Here is a 25,708-nt window from a genome sequence, read left to right on the forward strand (position 1 = left end):
ACGGTGGTAGAATTCCTCAAGTATGAGTGGAGATGGCTCTCCATCAGTATTAGGACAGCTTAGAAACTACACATGCCGCCCCCCAAATCACTTCAGTACTAGACCTTAAATTTGCCCTTCTATGACTTTGGCTTCTTGTGTGTGTGTGTGTGTGTGTGTGTGTGTGTGTACACACTTATATATGCATGCAGCAATGTTTAAAGCCTCCCCACTAAGCTCAGACAGCCCCTTCTAGAACCAGGCCTCCCCAAACTTATTCTAAGCTTTTGCATATGGCTTTGGTCATCACTCTGGATTATCCTTCCTATTATGATAAGTTACTTTTCAAAGTAATTTGATGTTTTTGCCAAATGACCTAAGTTGGGTCCATTTTAATTCATCTGATACTTTTCTAATAATATTAAACTTCAAAAAGGAGAGTATCATAGCTTTATCCACTACTTCCCAGAAGGCTTCTTGTACCTTATGCAAATATACCCATCTATTTTTTTTTTTTTTGGAACCTCCCAGAAGGCAGTATTTGTCAACATAAAACAAAGGTTCTGTTACACACTTTCCTGTAAACAGCGGTATCTAGGGGCGCCTGTGTGGCTCATCCGACTTTAGCTCAGGTCATGATCTCATGGTTCGAACCCTACATTGGGCTCTGTCCTGACAGTTCAGAGCCCGGAGCTCTGCCCCTCCTCTGCTCACACTCTGTCTCCCTCTCTCAGGAAATGAATAAACATAAAAAATAATAATAAATAAAATAAAATAAAATAAAATAAAATAAAATAAAATAAAATAAAATAAACAATGGCATCTTATTTGCCTTACATCTATCTAAAAGAAACCATTCTAGAGATTGTTCTCAGGTAAAAGGATATAAATTTCCCAAAGAAATTTATAAATTCTAACACTAGAAATAGAAGCTACCGACAACTTTTAAATAACAACTTATTCTAATTTTAAAAAACTATTAAAGCTTGGTCTCATTGGGCACCCTTCTAAAGAAGTTTTTTCAAAGGTAGGAAGAATATTTTAGGAAGATGAATATAGCAATGATCTGAAGAGTAAATGAGAGGTGGAAAGAGAGGCAGTTCAGGAAGATCAGTTACCAGACTATTATAATCCAAGTCATATATAATAAAGATGTCACTCAGAGATAATAGTAATGATGGAAAGAAAACAGTGAATGCATGAGATTTTTTTAATAGAATGATTAAATAAGATTTAGGAAATGAGGGGTGCCTGGGTGACACAGTCGGTTAAGCATCCGACTTCAGCCAGGTCACAATCTCGCGGTCCGCGGGTTTGAGCCCCACGTCGGGCTCTGGGCTGATGGCTCAGAGCCTGGAGCCTGTTTCCGATTCTGTGTCTCCCTCTCTCTCTGCCCCTCCCTCATTCATGCTCTGTCTCTCTCTGTCCCAAAAATAAATAAACGTTGAAAAAAAAAATTTTTTTTTAATTTAAAAAAATAAAAAAATAAAAATAAAAAAAAAAGATTTAGGAAATGAACTATGGAGAATAAGGAGACAAGTCAAAAATGGCTAACGGGAGAAAATGGTAGCCCACCTTTAGAAGAAAATGGTCAGTACATAAGAAAATGTGATAAGGAGCAAGTCTGAGTAGAAAGGTGAACAGTTAGATGGTGGACGTGTTGAGTCTGGCTCCAATGTTGAGAGGCAGTAAGAATTATTGGAAGAGAGTTGGGTACAGATCAGGAAACCTGAGTTCAGGTTGTGGCACTTGCCACTGACTTCCTGGGAGATGGTGACAGACACTGTGGGAGCTGGCCCAACATTCATTTTCCACTGTACCTTCTTCCTTTCTAATCTCAAAGAAACCAGATTTAGTTTCTGTATTAACCCAACATCGTAGTCCATGTGCTTTGGAGGAGGCTGGACTCAGTCTCAGAGGGCAAATTCTAATTGGTCTAAGTCAATTACATCTTCCATTCCCAGGGCATGTCACAAGTCTGGCCAATGAAGTATGAAGGAAAATCGGCTGTGTGCTTCAGGTTAGTGAACACTCACTCTTAAGAAGAGCTATACTGGATAAGATGGTCTGTCCCTTCAATGGCCATTGTCAGGTACGAATGGGACACTAGGAACCACCACACCCATCTCACCACAAGGAACTGGCCTATGAACAGACCAACGTGCTGAGGATGGCAGAGCCAGTAGAGAGAGAAATTGGGCCTGTGATGCTATCATTGAAATTCTACACTAACCAACCCTCACATGCCATACTCTTGTATTTCTTGTTATGGTAGATCACACATTTAAACCAATTACATTGGGATTTCTGACATTTGAAGCTAAAGCCATCCTTACTGACCCTGCAGCCCAAACCATTTCCTCTGCACACTATTTCTTCCACTGTAAGTTGAGAATAGTCTCTCTAAGAACTCTCCCAGCTCTAACCACCCAGGATGTTATTATTATAGGTAAAAATAGAGGTTAAAAAGGAAGAATGAATATCTAGAGAAAGATCAAAACACAAATATAGATATAGGAGTCATCTATGTAGTATAAGACTTAGAATCCTGGGGGTAAATGAGATTGTCAAGTGAAACTTACTGATTGCTGTACATGTTAACAATAACACCTCGTGTTATCCTCACAACATTCTGCAAAGTTGGCATCATTGCTGTTTCCTATGAATAAACCAAGACACAAATGTCCAGAAAAGTATGAACAGTGTCCCAGACTCTAAGAGATGGTCAAAATTTCAACAGTGTCACATGTTTCAAACAGGTCAAGAAGAATTAAGACAAAGAAAAGGTCAAAAGCCTTGATGATTAGGAAGTTCTTAATGTTTTCAAGGTAACTGTTTCCAGAAAGTCATAGGGGTGAAAGAAGAGAGTGACAAGTGACAGATGTTAAGGAAGTAAAGACCATTTTTATCATAAGTTTAGCAGTCAAAGAAAAGGGCAAGGTACTTCAAGGGAGGAACAAGATTGAGAGAAAAATTATTTTGTTTCTTGTTTAAGAAGGCCTGACCACACCGGGGGGTAGAGGAAAAGGAACCAATGGAGAAGAAGGGCTGAAGGGGCAGGAGAAGGAGGCCCTCACTGATGGAACAGGTTCTGGAGGACATGGGAGAAGATGTGCTGTTTGGTTTCCCTCTGTTGTCTGCTCCTTGAGCTCCGGGTGAATTGAGGGCTTTGAGGACCGATCGATGGCCAGACTGAGCTGATGTAATCACTGCTACAAGGTATTAATAATGAATGAATGTTATTTCTTTTATGTGTTATTTTAATAGCCCTTTATAAAAGGATCACTGGAAAAAGACCAACATATCTTTCCAGAGTTTATTTTTAAAATGCATAATTCATACAGAAAAGTATTACTATATAGTGAAAGCCAACATTTACCTCCTTCTCCTAACAGAATGCAACCTATGGAGAAGAAAAAGATGAAAAATATTATTAAAAATAAAGTAGTTTATACCGTGTCCCAAATTTCACTGGGAAATTACCTAGACCTACATTACAGAGAGAAAATTCAAATAGAATAATAGAAGATACTATTTAGTAAGACTTAGGATGATATGCCAGGCCCTGTGCTAAGCACTTCTTACACATTATCCTATTTAATCCTTATAACACCCTGTGAGATGGTTGTTATTAACTTTATTTTCTGCTGAAGAAACTGAAGCTTAGAGATGTTATACCCCCAAGATCCACCTACTGTACTATTCTGTACGAGTTTTCATAAATGAAATAATTATTCATATATACAGAGTTCTAACTATGTTCTAAAGTATGTTCTAAAAAGTGCTGGGTACTTCCTACTCTTGTGGCAATTATGGGAGGTGTCTGTTTTTATTATCTTTAGTATAGATGCAAACCTAAGGACCATAAAATGAGATGATAGAGCCCATCCTCGAAACAATATGGTCTGATACCTACAAAGATTTTTTTTAATTTTTTTTTGACCTTTACTTATTATTGAGAGACAGACGAGACAGAGCATGAGCATGGGAAGGGCAGAGAGAGGGGGAGACACAGAATCCGAAGCAGGCTCCAGGCTCCAAGCTGTCAGCACAGAGCCTGATGTGGGGCTCGAACCCACAAACCACCAGATCGTGACCTGACCCAAAGGTGGACACCCAACCAACTGAGCCACCCAGGCGCCCTTGGTACCTACAAAGATTTTTGAAAATAAAGTCGAGGTAATTTGAAAATGGCTTTATAGGATCACATAATGTATCCAACAAGGATAAGCCAAATCTTCAATTCCCTGGAAGGAATAAAGTATAGGATAAATTTCTAAGGATGAAAATGTTGCCTCTAACACATAAGCTTAGTAGTGTAGTTAAAAATGTTTGAGTCAAAATCGAATGTCAGTTATGAGACACTAAACTGTGTTGTATTTAGTACTTTCCCCCTAATAAAATTGTCAGTAGTTGATGTTCCAAAGGAGAGAATGTATTTTGTTCTATAGTACAATTCACTATTAGCTTCCAAATGCACATTGGCTTAGGCCTGCGAAGGGCCCTAGCTCATTAGTTTTCTCTGAATTTAAGAGTAATAACTAGAATAACCAGAGATACTACGAAGCATCTTTTAACACCAATGCCATTACTCCATTTAGTAGAAAGGACCGTTGATGATTTTCTTATCCTATCCGTGTCTCGTATCCTGAACTGCAAAATGGGGAATGAAGGATGAGGCGATGTGGTATATAAATGTAGGCTGTTATACACACTTGGATGTTTATAACACCATTTGTGGCATTCTCAGTGAAGTCTTGCCTAGCTGGATAAATAAAAATTATCATTCTTTTTTTCAAGGCATGTTTTCAGTGTTACCCTGGGGCACCCTTGCAGGAAAAAAAAAATCCTCTTTGAAAGCCTAATTCCACCTCTTTTGTCAATAGGACCAGCTACCTCACTTGCAGGGCCCAGTGAAAAATGAAAATGCGGGGGGCCTTGTTCAGAAATATAGAAATCCAAAATGGCAGCAGTGTTAGGCTAAGTTGGAGCCTTTCTCAGCACAGGACTCTATGCAACTTCATGGGCCACATGCCCATGAAGCCTGGCTTGCTTGGCATCACTTTCTTTGATGAAAAGGTAAGACACCAAGCTCTCCAAATTCACTCCGTTGTTGATGTATTTCTTGGAATATTTGTTTCTAACCCTACCTTATCCGGGAAAAGATTTAAGGTAATTCTCTTTCTATGGAAAAAGTCTGAGAATGAAAATATTCTCCAGAAAACCAACTTCCTGTTCCAGGGCAGATTTTTACTATGTCATTAAACACAGCTACTCTCCTAGAGTGTGGAAAAACCAAACACTTTTGGAATTAGTAAGGATTTATTTTGTTCAGTGATAAGCTCGGAGACCTTTTCCTAGACTGGGAACTGCCCCAGCTACCCCTAAGCAGGTGCAAAGCATCAATGAAGCCTGAGGCACAGGGGCAGTTCTTCACCTCTGACCAACAGCATGAGTCCTAAACTACCAACTAAAGGTGTTTATTCCCACTGAGAGAACCACCTGAAATTTTTAACATGCTTTTCTCCTTGTGGTTTTTCTCAAGTCGATCCCCAGATCATTCAATGGCATTTAAGACTGAAATCTATTAAAATTAGTTCTGTATCAATATTAGGTTACCAGTGTTAATATCTATTGAACATTAAGAGAAATACCAAAACCCTTCTTAATGAAGAGGCTTGATTTTATTAGGTTCAGATAGCAAATAAGTATAAGACTATGCATGAGTATAGTGTCTTTTATTTCAAAAACGTCTAGTGCTTAGTCTAGATTTATCCCATATGCCTTTCCTATGGGCTATAGCAAGGAGAAACTCAATCTGTAAAAGACCCACATGTTCACTCAATCTCCTCTGAACCTTCTTTGAATTGATAGCTGGTGGAGAGCTGCCTTTTGATTGTTTCATTGGCTCCATTATGTTAACTTAAGCACCCTTCAAAAATTCCCAGGGTCTTGACTCTCCAGGAACTGTTTGCAAGTAAGGCAACCGGGGTTTTGGCAACTATTGACAGATATTGATAACAACAAAATTGTAAGACCTCCTTCAATTAGCTCATTTTCTCATGTTGCTATTTATCAGCATTTGAATTTGAGCTGTGGTTGGCTAGGCTAAAGTCAGGAAGCCAGACATCCCTGTAATCAGATCATGGAGTAAGGCCAGGTGTCAGTTACTGAAGCCAAAGGAATACAGAATCTTGAGCCCAAAGGTAGATCCAAAACTAAGAGGATGAGCAGGATAGAAGAACCATGTACTAGAATTCAAAGCAAGTCCAAACTTCCTTGCAAACCAGGGCACGTATTTAAGCAGTAGTGGGGCAGGTAAGCAATAGAATAAAATGTAGCAAGTGACAGTCCAAGCAAGCAGTCCACATGTAACTTGTACACCTCGATCAACTCTACCTGAAGAAGGCATCAGAGGGAAACTAGCATTCGGGACAAGAAGCAGTCTCTACAAGGATGGTGGTATCTGTAGGGCATGTTGTTTGTTGCAAAACAAGGTCAAAACTCGGGTACTCAGGAACCGGATCACAAAGATTAGAGCAGATTACAAGGGAGCTAATACTACCTCAAAAAGCTACTGACCCAGAACCTCTTATAGGGACCTCCTTAGGAATAAAATTAGGCCCACGAATTGGGCTTGAATGAATCTATAGATAAAGAGATTAGTGACAGTGGTGTCACCTCACATCAGCTCATGAGAGCCAACTGTTAAAACTCAAGGAATTTTGTAAGCCAGAGGTTAAACACGGCCGCTATTAAAAATTAAATTATATAAAGGTATCATTAAAGACATATTAAAAACAGGTAATAAACTCTCCAAACTCCTCCCTTCCTAATTCACTACATTTTACTATTAGCTGTGGTCTTGAGGTGCTTTGTGTCTATTGTAACCGTGTGGTGGAATATTTTATCTTGGCATCAAAACTGTGAATCTCTTCCCACTTTCATGTTGACTAGCATCACATTGGTAGCTTGAAATTGGCCATTACAGGAGCATGTACACCATGGAAATCAAAAAGCACAACAAATCAGGGATTTTTGTAGGGAAAGGGAGGAAGGAGATAGCTGTTAAACATGTACTGACACATCACTGATTAGTGTCCCCAGTACAGAGCTACAACATTGAAAAGTATGGTATCTATGGAGGTGAAAAGGATAAAGGATTCTGTGACTGCTGTTTGCAAATTCCTAAACCCAAAATGTAGCAATCTTCATGATCTGCCCCAGTTTACTTATTTAGATTTAGCCCATACTCTCTATTTTCTGTCCTCCTCAAACATCCCCCAATAAAATACCACGTTTTCTCACACCTCCATTTATTCAACAGACATTTACCAAGCTCCTACTTAACACTGGCCGCTAGGCTGTGGATTGAGGAATCAGAGATGTAAGGAATCCTTCCTTCCCTCAAGTAGTGCCCGGTTTAGGAAAGAAAGGGAAACAACAACAAATGAATGAAAGCCTCTAACTGATCATGACAAGTGCCAGGATGGAGACAGATGCGTGCATGTGTCTTGTGGAAATGCAGAAGATGTACCCATAAGTAAAGACAGCAGGGAAGGCTTCCTAGAAGAGGCAACAGTTACACTGAGTCTTGACTAGACAATATGCATATGTGTTCTTGAATTGGATTTCTTGAGTTCTTAGCCCAGCTCTACCAGTTTACCAGCTGGGTGACCTTGAGCAACTTACGTAGCCTCTCCAAACCTGTTTTCTCATCTACAAAATGAGATCCCTCCTTCACAGGGCTATTGTGAAGATTAAATGAAATAATGAATGAGTTGGGCATTTAGCCCGATGCTGATGATACAAAAATGCTTCTGAAACATTTGTCTTTAAATGAGTCAAGTGAAGAAGGGAGTAAGGAATGTTATTGATAGAGAAAAAGTGCATGCAAAACCCAAGATGCATGAAAGATTATAACATGTTTCCCCAAATGGATTTTTAAAAATATCACTGTAACCCAAAATAATAGGGAAGTGGCGGTTTACCCTCTTTCCCCCAAAATGGCACTTCTTTAACTTTCTATAACTATCACACCCAGTTGTCAGAACGCGAGAGTCATCTTATTCCCCTCCTTCCACCTATTCCCACATTCACTCAGTCACCAAGTCCTGCAGATGAGTACCTCTCAACCAACCGTGATGAGGTCCACTTTGTATTGCTTGCCCATATATGGGCCCAATACTTTCATAAAATACAATAAAAATTAATTAGCAGACAAATGAAATAAAAAGCAAAGATCTACAAAATACAAGTCCAATTTTTTCATTATTACATTTAACAGATACAAAATTACTCCTTTAACCTGCTACAAAAATTTCTACATGCTTGCTGTCACTTTCTGTATTTCTCTCCCAGAAGACTGGTAACAAACAGTACACAGACCGCCACCAGTTCAGGAGCTCAGAGTTGGAGAAGCATTGCTAGAGAACATAATACCTCCTTTGCATTTCTGAAACATTCCACTTTCTTTCCTTAGTTCAGCCCTGAGAGCTTCATCATCTCCCTTCTAAATAGCAACCTCAAAAAGGCCTCACTGCCTCCAGTATCTTACATCCCTCCAATCCATTGTCCACATTATAGCCAACCAGATCTTTTAAAATCCCAAATCTAATTTTGTTACCCTTCCATCTAAACCCTGTCAATTATTTTCCATTGCCTTCAGGACAGAGCCTAGAACTCCACCATCTGACCTCTGCCTCCTTCTTCTCCAGTCTCTTTTTCTTACTACACATCCTCCTCCACTACTTGCCTCCACCCCCCCCCCACACACACACACACAGGGTCTTGCACTCTGTGCTACAGATATACCAAACATGCAGGTCCACCAATGCCACTAACTGTGTCATACTTCCATGTCTTTGTTCATATTAATGCCTCTACCTGAAGCACCTTTCTCCATTTTCACAAAAGAAGGAGGAGGAGAAGGGGAGGAACCAAAAATCTACTTACCTGTCAAGATTCAGTTCAAGGGTCTTATCCTCTGTGAAACTTTTTCTGATTCCATCTCCCTGCCAATCCCTGCCTCAGAGACCTGACAGTCATTCCCTTGTGCCTTCACTGCATCCTTAGCACATTGTGATAAGTATAACGTGTATCACACATATTTATGTCTATTTAGCTCCCCAGACTGTAAGTTGCCCTTGTGCAGACACCACGTCTAGACTTCTTTGTATTGCTTCCCTAGCACTTAGCCTACATGGTTTCCAGCATGCTGTTGGCACTTGCGAATAGAAGGATGGATGGATTGGAATGGAATGGAATAGATGGACACATAGATGGATGGATGGACAGACAAATGATGGGGAAAAAAATAAAGTTGAAAAGGTACAAGAACCAGGTCAAAGTGCCCTGTATATCCTGGAACAGAATTTGGATTTTATCCTAAAGGCAATTGAAGACCAGGAAGTATTTTAAATGGAAGTATGACAACATCCCTAATTGGATTTTTGAAAGATGGGGATACAAAGGAGCCTAGAGAGACCAGTTTAGAATCTGCAATAGATCAAGCAAGAAGATGGAGAGGAGGTGGAGAGAAGATTGGTTCGAGAGATAATTAGGGGATTGAACTATGAGAACTTTATTAATCAATAGGAATGGGTAGGATGCCAGGTTTCTGTCTTGGATCATTGATGCCAATCACTGATCAGAAGATAAGAATAAGGAGCAGGTTTTGAGGATAAATAACACGTGAGGTCCTTCCTCTGTGCTCAGTGGCAATGTCAAATCTGCTCACTTTTCTCAAGCTTCACCAAAGATGCCCAGCAGAGAATCTCACTTGTTTTCTCCTCCAGGGAAAGTCATAGTCATCAAGCAAGAACCTCTCCACCTCCTTACTGCCGGTGACTAACCTGTCTGCATCCTTCTCCTTCAGTCCTTGGTAGAGGAGGTTCCTCCCCAGGTCTCCTCCAACCCTGTGCCCCAGGACCTCACCCACAGTAAAGCCTCTTCTTAGACCTTTAACCTGTCCCTCTCCACTCTTCTCCACAGCATATAGCTTTCAAATGTCTCCTGAATTAAAAAGAACCTTCTTCCACGTGTTGCTCATTCCTTGCTTTTCTTTAACAACTGGCTTTCTACTTGTAGTACATTTTTGTTGTGAAAAGCTCAAAAATACATATGAAGGAGATGAAAACGAAGTTACATGGATTTCTACTATCCAGAAATAGTTCTTGCTGATAGGCTGGTATATTTCTTTCTAGTAATTTTTCTATGCAGATATGCCTGCATGCAGAAATGAGTATTTTATACTTTTCACTTCAAACTACAAGCATTTTCCATGTTTAAAAACAAATTCCATTGACATTTTAAATGATGTGTAAATAATCTATTGTCTGGCTATACCAAAATTTATTTGATTAAATCTTACTATTGCACTTTTAAATTTTTCTAATCTTTTTTTCAATGTTTATTTATTTTTGGGACAGAGAGAGACAGAGCATGAACGGGGGAGGGGCAGAGAGAGAGGGAGACACAGAATCCGAAACAGGCTCCAGGCTCTGAGCCATCAGCCCAGAGCCCGACGCGGGGCTCGAACTCACGGACCGCGAGATCGTGACCTGGCTGAAGCCGGACGCTTAACCGACTGCGCCACCCAGGCACCCCTTAAATTTTTCTACTATTTTTGTCAAGGTAAGTAGCATTATGTACTATAAACGCTTTTACTCACATTTCAGATTGTTTCCTTCAGATAGATTTCTAAAATTGGGATTCTTACGTCAAAGAGTATGAACGTCTTTAAAGTTTTTGATACATATTCCCAAATTGCTTTCCAGATAGGTTGCACCAAAATACATTGCTATTCATTCTGCCTTTGCCAGGCTTATCATTCTTAAGACTGAAAAAGAATCTTTTATCTAATGATCAAAAACGATATCTGATTTTTTTATTCTGTATTTCTTCAATTAAAAGTGAAGCTGGACACTGAACTATACACTTAAAAATGGCTAAGATGGTAAATTTTATGTTATGTGTATTTTACCACAATAAAAAATTTTTTTGCAAAAAAAAGTGAAGTTGGGCATTTTTAATATTTCTTAGTCATTTCTATTTTCTTTTCTTTCTTTTCTTTTTTATGTATTTATGTCCTTTACCCATTTAACTATTGTGCTCTTAATATTTTTTCTTATTGCTGTTTATGAGTTCTTTATATATTAAAGGCATTAAATCCCTTGCTGTCAATTTTACTAAAAATATTTTCCCCTACTTGTTTTGACATTTAAGTTCATTTATGAGCTTAGGCATTTATGGAGCAGGGAGTAGTGTGGAGACATTTTAAATTTTTATATATTCAAATATTTTAATAATGTCCTTTGAGATTTCTTTCATTACTACTATGCTCGAAAATTCCTTTTCTAGGGGCGCCTGGGTGGCGCAGTCGGTTAAGCGTCCGACTTCAGCCAGGTCACGATCTCGCGGTCCGTGAGTTCAAGCCCCGCGTCAGGCTCTGGGCGGATGGCTCGGAGCCTGGAGCCTGTTTCCGATTCTGTGTCTCCCTTTCTCTCTGCCCCTCCCCCGTTCATGCTCTGTCTCTCTCTGTCCCAAAAATAAATAAAAACGTTGAAAAAAAAAATTTAAAAAAAAAAAAAAAGAAAATTCCTTTTCTAGCCAGCCACCAGGGAATTGTTCATCTACATGATTCTATTATGGCTAATGTTCTTTAGTCTGAGCCGTAAAATAAAGATGAAAACACTTATTCTCCATCTCAGGGAACTCTACCAGCCAGTGAGGGAGCAGACATGCACACATATAAATACAAATGCCTAAGGGACTGCTGGAAAAGGACTGTTCCCCCCACTTGAGAAAAGTTCATGACTAGGTCATGGGGCCACATTTGCCTAAATCAGCTCATCTTCTGCTTCTATCATCATGTATTAATTTGGGATCATTTAACACATTCACAAAACTGTACTATTTCCAGAAATATATGAAATGGGAATATGATAACTCATCCCAGCTAATCAGCCCTTTCTTCCTGGCTCTGGAGGTTTTAAAAACAATGACTCATGAAGTATTTGCCAGGCAACCATCCATCCAGTCTTCCCACAAGTCTGAGTTTGTCAGCCTGCCTCGAATTTATCTAAGAAATTAAATCTCGATTTTAGTTTTATTAGCACATGTACTGCTTTGCTGTTTTTCAGAAAACACTGTAAAAGGAAACATGTAGGTTATAATGAAGATAAAGAAGAAATGAAAAGCCTCGGGTACAATGGCAATGATTGTTAATAAAAAACCATTAACAAAGGTTTCCAGAAATTAATCAGCACAGATGGACATGGCAACCACTTGTGAAGGAAGTCTTTGTAGAAATGCTCTGCAGCAAGGGTTCTGGGAAATGCTGAGTGTCACACACTGGTAAGAGGAGCATAAAATTGGTACAACCTTTCCATAGGACGATGCTCACTGTGAGTTAAGAGGCTTAAAGGTGTTTATACTTTGTGATGTAATAATTCCATTTCTTGAAATCTATTTCAAAGAAATAATCAGAGATTTAGGTATACTGATAATCATTGCAGTGATATGTATTATGGTAGATATCCTAAACAGCCTTAAAAATAGGGAATAATTAGATAAATTATCGGTAGAACCATACTGTAGGTTATACTACATAACCATGCAAAAGTATGTTTTCAGAAAAATCTTCTGTGTAGTGACCTAAGAATATGCTTTCGATACAATGTAAGATGAAAAAAATCAGGCTACAAAAGATACGTACAGTTGATTCCAATTGAGGTTTATGTTGTATAAAAGAGATTGAAGGAAATACGCCAATGGTTCTCTGTAACTAATGAGATTACAGATGCTCCTTACATTCTGGATTTTCCAAATTTTCTACAATAAATTAAGCTCAATGAGGAGGCAAAAAGCTACTTTTGTAAATGTTTGCTCTGTGCAATAAAGGCCAGTCCTTTTGATTGGCTATGAGTGGGTCTATTTTCACCCAGACCCATTTCCAGAAAACTGGCTGAAGTTTAGAGGTATAGAGTTTCCTGACTCCTTCCATTAAAAATATAGAAGACATGCTTCACCCTTTACTTAAAATATGAATCAAAGCATGTTCCACATTCATCTATGTTCCCACCCTGCAAGGGTTGGGAAAGCTGTAAGCAACTTTCTCCGAAAAGACCCATTGCTTCTTAAAGAAAACAGTAAAGAAATAAAAACACATTGAGTGCCTACCATATGCCAGGTAATTTCACATACATTATCTTATTTGATCCTCACAGAACACTGTAACATTGACTTTCAACATATTTAAGCAACTTATCCAAGTTACAGAAGTATTAATAAATAAAGCGGAGATCTGAAACCCAGTCTACAGACTCCTAGTCAAGAACTCATCACAGCAGCCTTTTATATGTACATCTGCACATCTGAGAAATACATATCGTCCGAAAGTGTCCACGTTATTTCAATTACGTTTCAGCTTAGAGAAATAAGACATTCATATTTTACACTCATTTGTTAAGTATATGATAATAAATATGCATACATTTGCTACTTATCATATATTTAAGCTCTGCTATCCATTATCGTCATTTCAAGCTGCTTCATACAGAACAAATACACAGTTCTTCTCAAACAACAAGCCTTCTGTAACATTTTGAAAGGATTCGTTGAAAAAATTTGGGTCGCAGATTGTGCATTTAAATTTATCTTTCCAGATTCACTTCTTTCAATCCTTTCCCAAGTCACTAGAGATATGTGTTCACCTTTACTGGGAATCCCCTTGTGCTCACCCCGGCACCCATACTTCGCACAACCCCAAAGAAATCAATCTCACTCCTCTCCATTAATCCTCGTCTAAACCCAATTTCAAATTTTGGTTCAACATTCACCAACTGAAGGCAGTTTTCTAAGACTGGCCCAGTTCTGCTTGGATCATTCACTCTGTATTCTCCTATTGGTGACACATTTAATATGTTCTTTTTCTTTGTGTCTGGGGTTTTTGTTGTTTTTTGTTTTTGTTTTTAATGTTTATTTATTTTTGAGAGAGAGAGAGAGACAGAGCGTGAGTGGGGGAGGGGCAGAGAGACAGACACAGAATCTGAAGCAGACTCCAGGCTCCCAGCTGTCAGCGCAGAGCCCCACGTGGGGCTCAAACCCACGAACTGTGAGATCATGACCTGAGCCGAAATCGGACGCTTAACCGACTGAGCCACCCAGGCACCCCACATTTAATATGTTCTAAATTATTGCACACTTCTTATATCATTTTGTGTTTCTTCTCACTCGCTTTGTTTCTACCTATTTACATTCTGTTTCCCAGGAACCATGACTATATCTTGTTTTCTCTCTTTTTTCACCCCAGATGCTGTACATTTTTTATTCATTATGTACATAATGGCTATCCAATAAATGCTTGTTAAATAACTGTCCTCAGCTCACTTATATTCACCTACAAACACAGACTCAAGCAAAACAAACAAACAAACAAAAATCAGTGAAATGGAAAAGGTAGAGGAAAAAACCCCACACTTTGAATTCGTGTATAAGCCTTTACCTTCGTGAGTTAACTTGTACGTGAGAAAGTACACTAGAATGTATGAAAAAAGCAGGTATCAGTGTGCTCATCTTATATTTCAATATATGAAAATTGCTTATCCAAATTTCCCTTAAATCTGTAAGTTAAACATTATTGAAAAACAAATTATGTAGTCTTGTTTAAAAAAAAAAAAAAGTCTTAGCTAAGGAAACCAGCCATTTGAATACTTTTTTAACCACCATTTTACTTTAATCACAGAAACATGAACTGAATCAGGAAACTGAACTAAAGTAAACCCCAAATCAAAAACCCAAAATGAAAAAAAAAAATGAACTATATTAATCTGCAGAAACACAAAGGGAACCAAAAGAAGTATGGTATAGCTTTTTACAGAACCAAAATCTCCCAGAAAATTATTTGCTTATGTCTGCTTTTTTTTCCAGATAAATTACATTTTTCAATACTTTTAGAAAAAGGTTATCCAGCAAGATAGTGTGTCCTTAAGAAGAACAGTTGGAGGGGCGCCTGGGTGGCGCAGTCGGTTAAGCGTCCGACTTCAGCCAGGTCACGATTTCGAGGTCTGTGAGTTCGAGCCCCACGTCAGGCTCTGGGCTGATGGCTCGGAGCCTGGAGCCTGTTTCCGATTCTGTGTCTCCCTCTCTCTCTGCCCCTCCCCCGTTCATGCTCTGTCTCTCTCTGTCCCAAAAATAAATAAAAAACGTTGAAAAAAAATTTAAAAAAAAAAAAAAAAAAGAAGAACAGTTGGATATTAAATAAAATATTTATTCAACTCTTCTCTCCAGAAGCGCTTAGCCAATCCAGTCTGGACAACAAGCTGAAAACCAGGTCCTTCCCAGAAGAGCTCGGAAACACAGGGAGCAAACCAAGTCAGAGGCTGCAAGTCCCTGGTCCTATTCTGAGGTGGTGAAGGATCCAAACACAGGTAGAGGAAAGGAATGAAAAGGCTCATCTCTACTTTTTTTTTTTCTTTTTAAACTCTCTCCTGTTCTCATGATCTTTTCTCCCTTCTTCTCTCTTTTGTGCAAATCATCTCTTTTTCCTACACTCCTTTTGCTTCTTATTTCCGTATCTTTGTCTTCTATATCTTATTATCGCTCCTGTTTCTTTTCTCATCCCTGTTATCCCCTTTCCCTTCTCTTTTGTTTTGCCACTACTTTTTTCTTTCTGTAGATCCTTGTTTTCCGACCTTTCCCTTCTCCGTTTTCTCTTTCTTTTCAATTATCCGATCTCATTTCCCACCAAAAGGTTTATGATCTTATGAAGCAGATTTGACAGTATTTACTTATTTGCTTTATCCAAAGTGATGATACGCACTATTCATAATATAGGGGGGGAAATGTTATTTATACACTTATCAAGCCTTCTTGTTAAATGCTATTTCCATTTCTGCACCACCACTCCATAATTTTCAAAGCAGTTTTTAGTGAACATTGGTAATCAATTCAAAATTCATAACAGTGGTAGATTTTAAAATAACCTTGTGATTTCTCACAGTTATCCTTAGCATCCAAGATGATCCCAATGATTCTTATCTCCTGGTATTTATGCCCTCACGTAATCAGTCACTTCCCACATTGTATGAAGGTCAGTTTGTGTGACTAGTAGAACATGATGGAAGTGATAGTGTGACTTCTGAGGTTAGGTCACAGAAAACATAGCAACTTCCACATTGCTTACTTGAATCATTTGTTCCAGGAGAATTCACCCAGCATGTTGTAAAGACACTCAAGCAATCCTATGGAGAAGTATACATTATGAGAAAACAAGGTTCCCTGTCAACAAGCAGCACGTATTCCCCAGCCATGGGAGTCCGCCATCTTGGAAGCAGACTCTCTAGCCCCAGTCAAGCTTTCTGCAACCTGGGCAACATCTTGACTGCAACTTCATGAAAGACTCCCCAGCAGAACCTTAGCTTCTCCCTAATTCCTCCCAGAAATTGTGAGAGATAAATGCCTATTGTTGTTGCTTCAAGCCACTAAATTTTGTGGTAATTTGTTATGCAAAAAATAGATAAAATGCTTTTTGGAGGTAAAACCAAAGCAATTTTTGCATACGTAAACACCTGAAAATACTTCTTTCTTTACTCTACCAGTAGTGCATACACACCCATCAATTCTGGAAATGAAATTTTGAAAAATTCTCTGGAACTTTCTTTTCTGCACTCAGGTTAATTCAGCAGTGCTTCTGTTGTTATTCTCATATAAGGATGGAGAAAATAATATACATAGAATAAAATTAATAATTTTATGTTTAACAAGTCTAGTTACATCATAAAACAAGGCTCCTATGGCAACTTATGATAAATAAGATCCTCCAAAAAAAAATCAAAGCAATAAGGTACAAAGGAGAAAAATAGTTCCATTCTCTCAAAACAGTGCATTTATACCCTGAATTGTCTTTTTTTAATTATCCATAATATAGAGCTAAAGAACATTCTTGTTATTTGTTCTCATTTTGAAGACATTTATACATCCCCTAGTCATAATTATATTTTTGAATAAATTTGAAATCAAAAGTAATATTAAAAATCTTATCAATAGGTATTGCTATCTAGCTTCCACCACTGCATGTTTTCTTATATTAAAAAAAAAGGGAACTCATCCTTTTAATGACCCAAGAATGTAATCTAACAATGCTATTAACCTAAAGCTAAAATTGAACATCAAAACATCCCTCCATATGAAAACTGAACCCTACTGTTATATCATTTAATTGAATCTTTAGATTCACTTTCAGTGCATCAGTTCCCAATTGCACTGGGAAGTTACTGCCAAATTACTGCTATAATTCTGAATTTTTTTCTTGCAAAGTATCCTGATGGGTATAATGTGATCATCATTTACATGATCCAAGATTAGGATGATAATAAAAAGGAATTAGATCAAAACACCAGCTAAAGAATCCTTCGGTATGTATTTCCTTTATAATAATAACCACACTATATTTGTAGTGGCCTATGAGGATTTTGATAATCTGTACAGATTAAAGGCTGAGTGAAATTCATCAGATGATTCAACAAATATTTACTGAGCTCTGCTAAGATGCCAGACATCATCCTAGAGCTTGAGAAACGATGAACAAGAGTGTCAATTCCTTGCTTTCATGGTCTTCATATTGGAATAGTTGGCAGACAGACCAAAGCCAGGTTTAAAAAAAAAAAATGAGTGGATTGTTTCAGATGGTAATCAGTGGTGTGAAGAAAAGCCAGAGTGATATTGGGGGGCGGGGGAGAGGGGTACTTTGTAAGGGGTGGTCAGGGAAGGCATCTCTCAGGAAGTGATGCAATCTGAAACTCTGGATCAGAGCATTCCAGTCGGAGGAAGTATCTGATGAGATTGAATCATTTCTTCAGGTGATGTGCCACTAATTTGTATGCCCCCCGAATTCTGAGATACCCTGTGAAACACTGTCAAATGTGTTTTTGTTTCTGATGTACACAGTGGTACTCTAGGTTTGGTCCTAGCACAGATATGATGAACATAGGCAGAGGGTCAAATATATTGACCCCTCTTCACCTGTACCTTAACAACCTGGGGTAATGGGAATATTAGGTATCCAACTTATCTGGCCCTGATTTTAAGGATTTGAATTGCTGTTGGAAAAACTGGTGGTGTTGGATATTTATCAATTGTAAGACTAGGATCTTACAGTGCTTTGTTATTCTATGAAAGAATCTTTATTTTCCATCAGCCAGCCTCTTAAATTAACATCATTTTGAAGTCTAGCCAGTTCAAAGACGGCAGAATCAACTATAACGCCCGGTGTTTATAGAATCACGTTTCCAAGTGCCTGCCCATGAAGTAGCTTAAGACACACAGCAGCCTCCCACCAATGAAGACAGTATCACAAAGTAGTGACTCTGCACGTAAAGAAGCTGGTGTGACCAAGACACCATAAAAGGCTCCCTTACTCCCCTCGTAATCCCCTCAAAGACTTCAGTAAGCCCATCTAGATCTGTGTCTAGAGGCCTCGCCACAATTTCTTTAAAAATCCCTAAATACTTATTCTCAGAGGTTTTTCTCTCCTTGGGTCCACACAAGTTCACTCTGACCTACTCTGCTGATCTGGATACACGCCCAGCTCTTACGCGTTTACAAAAATAATAATAATAATAATAAGACTTAACACTGAATGTGTAACCAGTTCGTTAACTTCAGCTAAGATTCTCGCGCGGGAGGGAGGAGAGAAAGCGTCAGGACAGATGCAAGCCACTTCCGCCCTCCCATTGGCTGCAGCCCTTTCGCTCGGCTGGGAAGTCCCTGCCCATTTGCTCCCTTTGTCTCAGAAACATTCCGCCCACACCCCAGCCCCTCCCGGGCTCTCTTCTCCTCTCCCCGTTCTTATCAGGGTATTTTTCAAAGCGAAAGCAGACCCCTTTCTGAGAGAAATTCTGGTGTTAAAAAAAAATAGCGTTCCTCTGCCTTAAAACACATGATGCACCAGTTCTCATATTGGGCCCACTTCGTGCTGGAATAGACCTCAGGAGGTTTCGTGTTATTTTAGATCTTGGTGAGCCTCACTTCTACCAAAAATAAAAGAGTTTTAAAAAGTGGAGCCACAGGGAGGAGTGTTTAGAGGGGAGGAACTAACAAGTGGTTTTCCACATTTGCTCAGGGAGGGGGTGGGGAGGGTGTTGATCTGTGAGGTTTGTCAAGGCTGGCTTCCAAAGACAAGTTACAAGCACAGAAGAGCAGGCCTTTTCACTTTCTATGGGATCGGATTCTGCTGCAAAGTGGGACCGCGCAAAATGAGCTTTTGACATATTTCTTTTAAGTTGCTCCGTACACCATAGGGTTTTGCATCTTCTGATCCTTCTCTCATAAGGGAGGGATCGCCACACACAGGAGAACATCAAGAATTCCTGAGTGTCATTAGAAACAGCCTCTACTCTATCTACTTAGGTTCCTTTGTGAGGATTGCTTTTCTGAAGGAAATACATTTATCTGAAAGCCACAGAAAATTTCCAAATAGAGGGTAGCTTACTGAAATAGTAAGGGCTAGTGCCTCTGGGATACTTTATTTATATGATATAATGAAATGTGATTCCTTTGAAATTGACAAGCAAACGAGGAAAAACCAAAGTCATTTTTTTTACGGAAACGTTTCATGACGATCTTAGCTTTTACATCATTACGTTTTCCTTGGCTCAGCTGATAATGGGCATGTAAACTGTTTCATGCAATTGAAAGGAGCATAATTTTCACATAATTTGGGGGTGTGGTTATTACTCAAACATTTAAGCACAATTATTATAAACAAACGCCCATAGAATTAATTCATCTGGGCCGGTATTTCCATGATCAAGCCCACACCCCCATCCTTTCTTGACCCCTGCTTGGTAACTTCGGACTCACTTTAATCACGCTTTATCCTCACCGTGCTTTTTTTTTTTTTTTTAAGTTTATTTATTTTGAGGGACCGAGAGAGACAGAGAGGGAGAAAAAGAGAGAGAACAGCGGGGGAGGGTCAGAGAGAGAAGGAGACAGAGGATTCAAAGCAGGCTCTGTGCTGACAGCAGAAAGCCTAACACGGGGCTGGAACCTATGAACCTGGAGATCATGACCTGAGCCAAAGTTCACGCTTAACAGACTGAGCCACCCAGGATCCCCCCTCACAGTGTTTCTTAGTAAGAGTCCATTTTTGTCATCCCTCTGCAATGAAATGCTGTTCATTAGCTTGATCTGCGGGACCTAACTGATCTCTGCAGGACCACAGATTTGTTTGCCCCACATGGACAGTGAGTGATTATACTGTTTCTAAAGCAGTTCTCCTTAGCAAATGCCCAACAGGACTTTCAAAGGTCTTAATGATAATAGAGATGGCTCCCCTAATCAATGTTCCCTCTGCCTCTGTTTGACCACCTCACGTAAAAGCAAGTGCAAGAATGTAACAGGGAGGAAACAGAAATGACTATTTTCTCAGCAAAGCTGTGCAGAAAACTTCAGTCGTCTGGTTTCCACAACCGTAATTATCCATGTACCCGGGGCCCCTACCAGCTCCGTAACAATCAGGCCCCTGGGAAAGACCACAAAACAGTAGGTTCCAACCTAACTAATGCATGTTCAAAACATAAAATGACATTTAGGCATCTAGGATATTGAAATATACTGTGAGTTTATTTTTAGAGCAGTGAAGCATTCAAACCCTCAACCTGCCTCCTGACAACACCTGCAAGGTGAGGGTGCTGATCCTAACAGGCGTATTTTCTAGAAGCCCAAGGGCCAATTGAAACACACTGAGTATTGTTAAAATGTGGATTCTGTTCCCTTAGGTAGACAGTTATTATGCACCTACTATATACAAGGTATCATGAGGATCACAAGATGAGTAAAATAATTATTTTCCTCAAGAAAGTCATATATCCTCACGGAGAATGGAGAGCGTGTTCGTAGTAAAAATGACCTGACAGGTATTTACTGAGTGTTTACCATGTTACCAGATGCTCCACATGCATTCTCTTATAGAATCTTCATGAAACTGTTTAGAAAAATGATTAAAGACCATTTAGGTGAAACAAATTATTTAACATGCCGTGAAGTGGACAGTCTCCTTTTGGGCCTGCAAAATGGGGCGGAGGGCAAGAAACTTTTATGAGATAAAGAATAAAGAACAAGAAAGAGAAAAATAGAAAATATCTGATTGTCTTGGTCCCCACAGTCCACCTTGTTTGGGGTGAGAAGGCCCAGAGCTGGCTCGACATTTGGAGCTGGCTGACTGAATATACTGTTTCTGGTCAAGCACAGCCATTCACAGGGACACAAAAGTTGCCTAAGCTTCTGTTTCCTGATGTGGCACCTTGGGCAGGAGCGGCTCCATCTTGGGCCTAGAAATTTATTTCAACACAACCTTAAGATGTAAGGACTGTTACTATCTTTGTTTGCAAATGAGGAAACCGAGACAGAGAGGTTAAAAAAAACATGCTAAGGCCAGAAGAACGTGGTGAGGCCAAGATTCAAACGCTGAGTCTGCTGTCAGCATTTCCCTCCCTGGTCATTCACTGCACTGTGCCCGGCACCATCAGACTAGAACAGAGAGGTTCACAGGGCCTGACAGACAGCAGGGTGCAGAAGAGTAGAGAGAGCTAGAAGGGAAACTTTGAAAAGCTTGGAATGCTCTCTGTCTTCCTCTCACACATACATTCAGCACACACACACACACACACACACACACACACACACACAGTGTCCTTTCAGGTGAACTGAGAAAACTGAAAGCATTATTCAAAAAAAACAAGAGAGAAAAGCATTGCCCCATCCCCTTTCTCGCCTCTCAATATCATTTATCAATTTGAGAAAAGGGTTTTAGGGCTGAATTATCCTGATCACTGCTTAGATCACTTCATACATGTAGCCAAAACTTCCCTCCAGACTTTTATAAGGAAAGTGAGTTCTATGAGCTAGAAATCACATTCATCTTGCTCATTTTATCCCAGACTGTTCAACTATCCTATATGCTAAGCTTGTCAAGATTTGATTTCTCACCATGGTCCCCTATTTTACGGGCAAAATTCCCAGTATCTTCAGCCCAAGTGACTTATATACAGTCGGTCTAACAGCTGGATTGGTGGGCTGCCTTGATTGAATTTAACACCCAAATAAATTAAGGTTTTTCAAAGTTGATTTAAATCCTCATCAGGCAAACATTGGTAACGCAGAGAAGAAAATTAGATCTCGTTCAATTGATTCAATTTCCAGATTTGTTACTGAAGTCATTTATGGTTTTTAGTTTGACTCAGATGGAGATACACAGATAACTAGTTAATGCAAACAGTAATATCAACACATGGCTTAAAAATAAAGAGAAACATGATATGAGAAGAAATCAGCCCTAGCAACAGAAAATAACACAAGTAAACAAGGCTCGCAGTAGTCCCCATGCTCCCCAGCCCCAACAGTTTCCTTTACTGCACAGATGCACGTTTCTGCCACAAGGAAGTCAGAACTGGTGCTACATCTTAACTTCCTACCTTCCTTTTCCTTCCCTTGCCTCCTGTGGGTGGTCCGATGTCTCCGCAGTGTTTGCAGGTGTATGTGGAGGAAGAGGCTAACAGGTGTTCCCTAGTTAACCTTGCCCTCGCTCTCACGGGGCCACGTCCCAACAGAGCGAGGAGCAGACCCCGTCAGGCTCTGTGGGAGCCAAGACTGTATCATCACACAGCCTCAGATCAGCATTGAGATCCGGGCTCTCACTACCTATATGACCTTGGGTACAGTACTGAAACTTCCCCCGCCTGAGTGTCCTCACAAATAAAACCGAGACAACGCTTGCCCCATAGAGCTTTCATGCCGATTAAATAAACTGTTTAAAAAAAAAAAAAACAACTAAGTGTCAGAGGCGCAGTAGCCTCTGCTCACCAGCCTCTACTCGTTCATCTTTCTTTCCACCTTCTTAAGGATTCCTCCCAGTTCCCTGCAATTTGGACTATATTTGGGGGTCTTTCCCCCCTAAATCATACTACCTCTTCTGCATTTGTCCTACTCTGTCCCTCCCTAGAGAGTGGACCTATCCTCACATTCCCAGAGAATCTCCACCATGGGGTTTACTTCCCTTTCCTTTTCTGCATTTCGTCTTTGATAACAACAACCTGCATGTGCTAAGCCTCTGCTATGGTGTGAATGTATGTGTCCCTCCAAAATTCATATGTTGAATCCTAACCCCCGTGGAATGGTATTTGGAGGTGGGGGCCATGGGAAGGGATTAGGTCTTAAGGGTGGAGCTTTCATGAACGAGATCAGTGCCCTTGTAGAAGGGACCCCAGAGATGTGCCATCTACACTTCTGTTATGTGAGGACATGGCAAAAAGCCATCCGTGAACCAGGAAGCGACTCTCCCCAGACCCAGGATCTGTCGGTGCCCTGATCTTGGACTTCCCAGCTTCCAAAACCGTGAGAGATAAGTTTCTGATGTTTTTATAAGTCCTCCAGTCAGTGGTATTTTTGTTAGAGCAGCCTGAAGGGGCTAAGCAGCCCCTGACCATTTACAAAGCAACATCATAGCCAAGCTCTCATTTGTGCCTCCTTATGTTTCTATAGCAGAGGAAGGATGGGTATTATTTCTCCTTGTTTTATTTAAAAAAAAAATCAAAGGTCTAAGCGATGAAGGGATTTGCTCAAGGTTGCATCAAGAGAAAAGAGAAGGAATGCTGAACATAAAGAGAAGAGCTGAATATAAATCAGAGAGCAAGGCAATGTCTCTGCCTCATGGACCTTCCGTTTTAGTTATGATGGACTTATTGAAAATAAATAACTTTTTATACAATAACACAAATGATTTGCAATGTCAGAGAGTTGTAAGTGCTAAGTAAAAGTAATAAAGCAGGATAAGAGGACAAATAGAAAGATGGATGGGGGAAAGAAGAGGCTCCTTTAGATAGGATAGTCCTGAAAGACATCTCTTTTTTTTTATGTGAATTTATTTTTGAGACAGAGCATGTAAGTGGGGGAGGGGCAGAGAGAGAGCGGGAAAGAGGATCCAAAGCAGGCTCCGTGCTGACAGCAGAGAGCCCGATTCAGGGCTTGAACTCATGAACTGTAAGATCATGACCTGAGCTGAAGCTGGACGTTTAACCGACTGGGCCACCCAGGCATCCCCTGAAGGACATCTCTTAAGCAGAGACCTGAACAGAGTGGGGGATTAGTTATGTGAATACCCACAGAAACAGCTTTCCGGGCAGAGGGAACAGCAAGGACAAAGGTCCTGAGGCGGGTGTGTCTTGGCCGGTTTAAGGAACAGTATGTCCATTGCACATTAATTTTACTGGTTGTTATTAGGTGTTAGTTGAAAGAAGCATTCTGTGGTCCAGTAACTTTCCGAGCCTCTGGGTAAAGCAGAACTTCTGAGAGCCTCTAATACACAAATGTGCTCCGCGAATCTTCTCGAGCAAGCTGCAGCGCACGATGTTGCACAATGTTATTCAACCATGGAAACCTTTCCTCAAGGAGCATCTCAGGGGATTATTGTTCCACAGAACACTCTGGAAAATGCTGCACCACACCCTGCTTTTACTGGAAAGAGGAAGTTGGGCTAGGAACTAGCACTTTAGGCGCCGTGTAAAGCCATCGGAGGACACCTACAGAGGGACAACAATCCTATCAGGCAGTGGCCAGGCCCACTTATCCACAGGGGTGAATGTGCAGCCAATCCGGTTTTTTGTCAACTATCTGAAACTACGCTTGGCCCCTATTTCCTGTCTGAACCTCTGGGGTTTTCCATGATTTAACCCTGGTTAGTTGATTCCATGCTCTGCTGATCTTCCTTAGTGCTCTCATTTGGGGAAATGGGAGTGGGCAGAACAGGAACAGTGGAAATCTGCTCAGCGCGTGCTCCCCCTCAGGCTGGGGGTGGGGAGCAGGGCAGGGGGCGATTTCCACGTCCCTGAATGAAGTGTGCAGTTGGTGGCCTCCCCTGCAGCCCAGGGCAGGAATTCGGCTCACATCTTTGCTCTGCGCACTCTGAGCTCTGTCTGCCGTGGACACATCCAGAAGCGATTCAGCTGCAGACAGGTGCGGATGCTACAAGAGGAAGACTCACATTTGGCAGGAAAGCTGCCAGCTGTGGAGAATGCGGATCACTGCCTCGCTAGGGAAGCATTCCCAAGCCCTCCAAGCTATGAAGCCAGGAAGTGAATGGGAAGCAGCTGGAGTGAGCCGGGCGGAAGGGACAAGCCAGAGAGAGCAGGAGAGCACCCGACGGTGGCCTGACCCCAGGGAGCCCAGCAGAGGCCAGCTGGGCCAGCTTCCCCAGAGAAAGCAGTGAAAGGGAGTGGCTGGTCCCAGGGGTATCAGCGGGCAGGCTGGACCAAGTCACATCAGAAGAGTGCCAGCGGGAGTCATCAGTTGGCTTTTAAAGAAAACTAAACTGTATAAATAAATAGATGTTAATCCCAGATGCTGCTCACTCCTGAAATACATGAAATGTAAGTGACCAAGTGAAAAACACTGAATGAATTCTTTCTTTCAGGACTTTCAAAGAAATCTTACAAAAGCAGATCTGGCTAAGAGCTTGGCCACAGACGAACAAGTACATCCCAGACACAAGGAGAGTTTTTTCATGGTCATGTCTTGTCGTAGGGCTTTTTAACAAGTTGACTTAAGGCTGTGATGCGTACGCAGCTGAGAAAGTCTACTGAAAACAGCAAATGCCCCAGGCCAGAATTTGTGGGCATTTTCTCTTCGTGTGACATTAGAGATAAAATTAAAGATAGAAGAATTATTATAACTT

At 40.4% G+C, this 25,708-nt stretch overlaps 1 long non-coding RNA gene across 2 annotated transcripts in view; it reads right to left on the bottom strand.

Annotated features, from left to right (window-relative positions):
• Positions 1-22,663, bottom strand: part of LOC125171299 (uncharacterized) — a 50,325-nt gene extending 27,662 nt beyond the window's left edge. For both annotated transcript variants that reach the window (XR_007154248.1, XR_007154247.1), the window contains exon 1: positions 22,455-22,663. This is a non-coding gene — a long non-coding RNA (uncharacterized LOC125171299). The remainder of the gene's footprint in view (positions 1-22,454) is intronic.
• Positions 22,664-25,708: the final 3,045 nt, after the last annotated feature.

This window comes from Prionailurus viverrinus, chromosome B4, assembly GCF_022837055.1.
Source record: "Prionailurus viverrinus isolate Anna chromosome B4, UM_Priviv_1.0, whole genome shotgun sequence".
NCBI lineage: Eukaryota > Metazoa > Chordata > Mammalia > Carnivora > Felidae > Prionailurus > Prionailurus viverrinus.